We start from the raw sequence: 7015 nt of genomic DNA, 5'->3' as shown, positions 1-7015 counted from the left end.
TGAGGCTGCTCGCGTTGCTGTCGAGGCGAAGCACATGGAGGCTCGGGCCGATCTGCTGAGGGTCTCCTCCGAGGCGGACGACCGGATTGTGGCGAAGGTCATGGAGGCGAAAGCTCAGATTACGGAGCGAGCGGAGGCGGCGCTGGCCGAGAAGAGCGCGGAAATCGGGCGTCAGGCGGTACAGGCCTATCGTCAGTCCGCCGAGTTCATCCGTGACATGTCGGATGCGGGGTCCGACTCCTTTGCCTTAGGCTTCGATGAAGGCCTGGCAAGGGTGTCCACTAAATACCCCGGAATTGACCTGAGTGGGGTCTCCCTTCTCGACTTCCCTCCGATGCCATTGCCTGCCGGTTCTCCAACCGTCTCCCTACCCTTCGCGGACGTGCTCGCCGTTCCCGATCCAGGGGTTCCTCCAAGCTGACCCTCTGTACTTTTTCTTTGTTCTTTTCTTTGTATGTTGGCGTTTTGCCATGTTGTATGGATCTCGGCCCTGATGCAACGAAAGTTAATGCAAACAAAGTGTTTCCTCATTTCACTTTCGTCCTTCCTCTTTTTAACTCTTGGTAGCGTCTCGCCGACTCCTGACTCTTGAAGTTCCTCCGGCACTAGGCCAGGCATCCGAGGGTTAGGCCTCAGGAAATCCTTCCAGCGCTAGGCCAGGCATCCGAGGGTTAGGCCTCAGGAAATTCTTCCGGCGCTAGGCCAGGCATCCGAGGGTTAGGCCTCAGGAAATTCTTCCGGCGCTAGGCCAGGCATCCGAGGGTTAGGCCTCAGGAAATTCTTCCGGCGCTAGGCCAGGCATCCGAGGGTTAGGCCTCAGGAAATTCTTCCGGCGCTAGGCCAGGCATCCGAGGGTTAGGCCTCAGAAAATTCCGCTCATTGGTCGGCCAAGGCTGGCGCAAGCCGAGGCGACCGGTCGGGGCTTCAGGCTAGTCTGCTCCCGGGATGATCATCGGGTTAGCCTGGCATCCGAGGGCCGAGCCTCGGAAAATTCCGCTCGTTGGTCGGCCAAGGCTGGCGCAAGCCGAGGCGACCGGTCGGGGCTTCAGGCTAGTCTGCTCCCGGGATGATCATCGGGTTAGCCTGGCATCCGAGGGCCGAGCCTCGGGAAATTCCTCTCGTTGGTCGGCCAAGGCTGGCGCAAGCCGAGGCGACCGGTCGGGGCTTCAGGCTAGTCTGCTCCCGGGATGATCATCGGGTTAGCCTGGCATCCGAGGGCCGAGCCTCGGGGAATTTCCGCTCATTGGTCGGCCAAGGCTGGCGCAAGCCGAGGTGACCGGTCGGGGCTTCAGGCTAGTCTGCTTCCGGAATGATCATCGGGTTAGCCTGGCATCCGAGGGCCGAGCCTCGGGGAATTCCGCTCGTTGGTCGGCCAAGGCTGGCGCAAGCCGAGGCGACCGGTCGGGGCTTCAGGCTAGTCTGCTCCCGGGATGATCATCGGGTTAGCCTGGCATCCGAGGGCCGAGCCTCGGGGAATTTCGCTCGTTGGTCGGCCAAGGCTGGCGCAAGCCGAGGCGACCGGTCGGGGCTTCAGGCTAGTCTGCTCCCGGGATGATCATCGGGTTAGCCTGGCATCCGAGGGCCGAGCCTCGGGGAATTCCGCTCGTTGGTCGGCCAAGGCTGGCGCAAGCCGAGGCGACCGGTCGGGGCTTCAGGCTAGTCTGCTCCCGGGATGATCATCGGGTTAGCCTGGCATCCGAGGGCCGAGCCTCGGAAAATTCCGCTCGTTGGTCGGCCAAGGCTGGCGCAAGCCGAGGCGACCGGTCGGGGCTTCAGGCTAGTCTGCTCCCGGGATGATCATCGGGTTAGCCTGGCATCCGAGGGCCGAGCCTCGGGGAATTCCGCTCGTTGGTCGCGCGCCTGTCGCTTGCCGCTCGACGGGATTTCTCCGTGGCCAGCTACGATCGTGTTTCTCCTATTCTCCAAGCGTCGCCTGGGGAACACCAGAAGGGTATTAAATGCTAATTGAGGCGTTACCTGGAAAATCGGATCGCCAGTTGCTGCTTGCAAGGAGTGTCAGCTAAGCGGCCGTGATACGCGTGCTCTTCGAGGCGGATGCGGCCTGGGCGCGAGCGGAGATACGTGGGCCGTGGGATACACACCGCCCGGAGTGTCCTGCATGAAGAATGCAATTAAGGAGAACGACGCTTAGGAGATCGTGGGAGGATACGCCTCGAGAGCTGGAACGGCTCCGGATTCGGTGCGCCCGCCTTTATTGGAGCCACCCGCATCGGAACGACCGGGGGGCCACAGTTTGGCTATAAATATAAGTGCAGGTGCGGTGGAGCCTCCCAAGCCGGAGCTATTCAGGTTGCCATGGATCGTGGACCTCCTCTCCGACGTGTGGCTGGGAAACTCCTGCCGGAGGAACGGGAGGCGTGCCCCTCGCGACTTCCGCCAACTAGCCGTTTCATCTGGGATCAACAAGGAGGTTCTCCCCGGCGGACTCCGCTCTAGGCGTTTCATCCGGGATCACATCCCCCCTCCTTTCAGCCCCGCCTCCCGATTGAGCTCTGCGCCAGACGCTTCATCCGGGATCGCGCCTCCTCGCGCTCTTCTCCTTTGTATTCCTTCCCTCCCCTTCTCCTGGGGAGGACCGGAATATCCCTTGGAGGTGGCGTTCCTCTGGAGGCAGCGGGAACTTCTTCTGCGGCAGCTCCTCATCTTTTTCGTGAGGCGTCGATGGCGCCTCCGGGGGGAAGCACCCACGCCCGGTGGGATTGCAGCTGCTTCGGATGGAGGGTTCGGGATCCCAGATCTTCAGCTCCACGGAGTCTCCACCTCTTTCTTGTTTTCTTTACTCCCCAATTCCCCTCTGGAAATTCTTTGTAATCACACGAACACACCGTTGTAACCAGAAATTATTGAAATGAAAAGAATTGTACATTTTTCGAACTGTCTTCCTGGCTTTGTTGTTCTACTGGTAATACGCCCGCAGGTTAGCGGAATTCCAGCTCCTCGGAATTTCTCGACCATCTAGGGCCTCCAACTGGTAGGAGCCAGGTCGGTTTACCCAGCGAACCCTATACGGGCCTTCCCAATTTGGCGCCAGCTTCCCACCTTCCGCGGGTTGAGATGCTTTGGCTCGCCTTAGCACCAGATCTCTGATTCTGAAAAGTTTCGGTCGGACCTTGGAGTTATAATATCGGGCCACCCTCCGCTGATACATTGCCATCCGAACCTGCGCCATTTCTCTTGCTTCTTCCAAGAGGTCCAGGTTCCCTCGGAGTTGCTCCGAATTGGCCTCGGGTCGGTGCGCGGCCACCCGGGGCGAGGGGAGTCCGAGCTCCACGGGAACAACCGCTTCCGTGCCATAGGTTAGGCTGAAAGGTGTCTCCCCGGTAGGGGTCCGATGCGTGGTCCGATACGCCCAAAGGACATTCTCGAGTTCTTCGACCCAAGCTTGCCCCGTCCGACCGATTCGCGCCTTAATTCCTTGGAGGATTGTCCGATTTGTGACCTCGGCCTCACCGTTGGTTTGGGGATGCGACACAGATGTGAACCGATGCTCGATCCCGAACTCCTCGCAGAAATCACGGAAATGCTTGTTGTCGAACTGTCGACCATTATCCGAGATGAGGACTCGGGGTACCCCAAATCGGACAATGATGTTTTTCTTCACGAACTTTCGGACTTGCGCCTCCGTGATAGTGGCCAGCGGCTCTGCCTCCACCCACTTGGTGAAGTAGTCGTTGCAACAATCAAGAATTTTCGCTGGGCTGAAGCGACGGGGAATGGTCCGAGGATATCCATTCCCCACTGTGCGAAGGGCCAGGCTGCGGTGATTGGTGCCAAGGGGACTGAAGGGACTCTCTGGACGTTGGCGTGGCGCTGGCAGGCGTCGCATTTTCGTACATGATCCTTTGAGTCCTCCAACAAGGTAGGCCAATAATAGCCTTGCCTCATGATCTTGTGCGCCAAGGACCTAGCCCCCAAGTGCGATCCGCAAACGCCCTCGTGGACTTCGCCGAGGACGTAGGCCGCCTCCGAGGGGCGGAGGCACCTTAAGAGGGGGGCGGTAAACGAGGTCCGATACAGCCTCCCTTCATAGAGTACGTAGTGGGCGGACTTCTTGACAAGTCGCCGAGCTTGATCTTCGTCTTCAGGGAGGATCCCTTCGGCGAGGTAGGCGACGAGCGGGTCCATCCAAGACGGCTCCGGATCAATCGCCATCACCGCTCCAGCCTCGCCGATGCTCGGGGCCTCCAGGGTCTCCAGGTAGATTGCCCTCGACAAGTTGTGCGCCTCTGCGCTCACCAAGCGGGACAACCTGTCGGCCCTAGCATTTTCGCTTCTGGGGACCTGCTGGATGTCGACACTGCCGAGATCGGGAATGAGTGCTTGCACCTTCCGGACGTAGTTCTGCATGGTTGGGCTCCGGGCCTCGAACTCCCCACGGACCTGTCCGACCACCAGCTGGGAGTCGGTGAAGACCTTCAAACGCCGGATGCCGAGCTCCCTGGTGAGTTTGAGTCCCGTGACTAGGGCCTCGTACTCCGCCTCGTTGTTGGTCACTGGAAATCCAAATCTCAAGGCATACTCGGCTATCACTCCATCAGGACTGGTAAGGACCAGCCCGGCTCCTCCACCCTCGGGGTTCGACGACCCATCGATGTGAAGCGTCCAGGTCGGGAGGTCGAGGCTGGGCGTTTTCGGCGGTCTAGGTTCCGCCTCCTGCACCGTGCACTCAGCGAGAAAATCCGCGAGCACCTGAGCCTTGATGGCGGGTCGAGGCTGGTAGCGGATGTCGAACTCACCGAGTTCTATTGCCCACTTCACCAGCCGTCCCGCATTCCCGGGGTTGCTGAGGATCTGTCGTAGTGGTTGATCAGTTAAGAGGGTGACAGAATGGGCCTGAAAATAGGGGCAGAGTCTCCTGGTCGCGGTCAGCAGCGCGAAGGCGATCTTCTCAGCCTTCGTATATCGCGTCTCGGCATCCCGTAGGACCCGGCTGATGTAGTACACGGGCTTCTGGAGCTTTGCCTCTTCCCGAACCAGCACCGCACTGACCGCGGTTGGGGAGACCGCCAGATAGAGGTAGAGCATCTCCCCTTCTTGCGGCTTGGACAGTAGGGGAGGAGACGCCAGGTATTCCTTGAGCTGGTCGAATGCTGCTTGACATTCGGCCGTCCAGAGGAAGTCTTTCGAGCATTTTAACACCTTGAAGAATGGTTGGCAGCGTTCGGCCGATTTTGCCACAAATCGTCCAAGCGCGGCGACCCTTCCAGCGAGCTCCTGAACCTCCTTTACTTTGGTCGGAGGGGACATACCTTGGATGGCCTTGATTTTGTCCGAGTTGGCTTCGATACCCCGCTGGTTGACAATGAAACCGAGGAACCTCCCGGCCGAAGCGCCGAAGGCGCACTTCGCTGGGTTCAGCTTCATGCGAAACTTCCGCAAGGTGGTGAAAGTCTTCTCCAAATCCGCGATGTGCTGGTCTGCATGGCGGCTCTTCACCAGCATATCGTCCACGTACACCTCCATGTTCCGGCCGATTTGCTCTTTGAAGATTTTGTTGACGAGGCGCTGGTAAGTGGCGCCAGCATTCTTCAGATCGAAGGGCATTACCTTGTAGCAGTACAGCCCCCGGTCTGTTATAAAGGCAGTTTTCTCCTCGTCCTGTGGGGCCATCATTATCTGGTTGTAACCGGAGAAGGCGTCCATGAAAGACAGCAGCTGATATCCGGAAGTCGCGTCGACCAGTTGGTCTATTCGCGGAAGCGGAAAGCTATCCTTAGGGCACGCCTTGTTCAGGTCGGTATAGTCGACGCACATCCTCCACTTTCCGCTCGCCTTCCTGACAAGTACAACATTTGCCAGCCACTCGGGGTAGCTTACCTCCCTTATGAATCCTGCCTCCAAGAGCTTGTCTACCTCCTGGTCGACCACCCGGATCCGATCCGGGGCACAGTGTCTCTTCTTCTGCTTTATTGGTCGGTGGGTCGGGTCGACGTTGAGGGCGTGAGAAATGACCTCCGGGTCGATCCCAGGTACATCGGCCGCCGACCAGGCAAATACATCGGTATTGGCTCGGAGGAATTCCACCAACCAGGCCCGAGCTCCCGGATCGAGATTGGCGCCGACCCGGACCGCCCGGTCGGGGCGGCCTTCCTCGAGGGGGACTTCGACCACACCCTCGGCCGGCTCCCCCTGCCGCAAGGCCACCTCGTCTCTGGCATCAAGGGACTCGACGCTTAGGGCTTCCACGGGCTTCTTCCCTTTGAGGGTTGCTAGAAAACATTGCCGTGCGGTCGGTTGGTCACCTCGGACCTCTCCGATCCCGACCGCCGTGGGGAACCGCATGAGCAAGTGGTACATGGAGACCACCGCGCGAAGGACGTTCAGCCCGGGTCGCCCGAGGATAGCGTTGTAGGCCGAGGGAACACGGACGACCAAGAACCCGAGTCGCACCGTGGCTTCTGTGGGTGCGACGCCCGCAGTCACAGGCAGCTCAACGACACCTTCCGCCGGGACAGCGTCACCGGTGAATCCTACGAGGGGGGTGGACATTTTGTGCAACAACTGTCTGGACAAGCTCATCTTTTGGAAGGCCTCGTAAAACAAAATATCAGCTGAGCTTCCACTATCCACAAGAACATGCCTTACATCATAGTTTGCCATAGTGAGGGAGATCACCATGGCGTCATCGTGGGGAGTCTGAACCCCCTTTACATCCTCATCAGAAAAGGTGATTACATTGCCGACCCTCTGCCTCTTTACGACGGCCGTCCCTGACGCTTCCGTCGAGCCCCCTGCGTTCCTCACGGGCCGAGAGCAGCCCCCAGTGATAGTGTGGATCACGCCCGCAACGGGTCGATTCTGCTCCCGAGGCTCCGGAGGAGCCGGGTCGGCCGGACGCGGGTCTGCGGGGGGACGTCGGTCGCTCACATATCGACCGAGACGCCCCCGATGGATAAGAGCCTCGATCTCGTCCCGAAGCTGGAAGCAGTCCTCTGTGTCGTGGCCGTGGTCTCGGTGGTACTCATAGTACGCCCGGGAGGGCCTCTTTCCAGGG

This window comes from Phoenix dactylifera, chromosome 15 (genome assembly GCF_051530095.1).
Source record: "Phoenix dactylifera cultivar Ajwa chromosome 15, Ajwa_hap1_PhDact_Kaust_v1.1, whole genome shotgun sequence".
NCBI classification, from domain to species: domain Eukaryota; kingdom Viridiplantae; phylum Streptophyta; class Magnoliopsida; order Arecales; family Arecaceae; genus Phoenix; species Phoenix dactylifera.
This window is presented reverse-complemented; position numbering follows the sequence as displayed.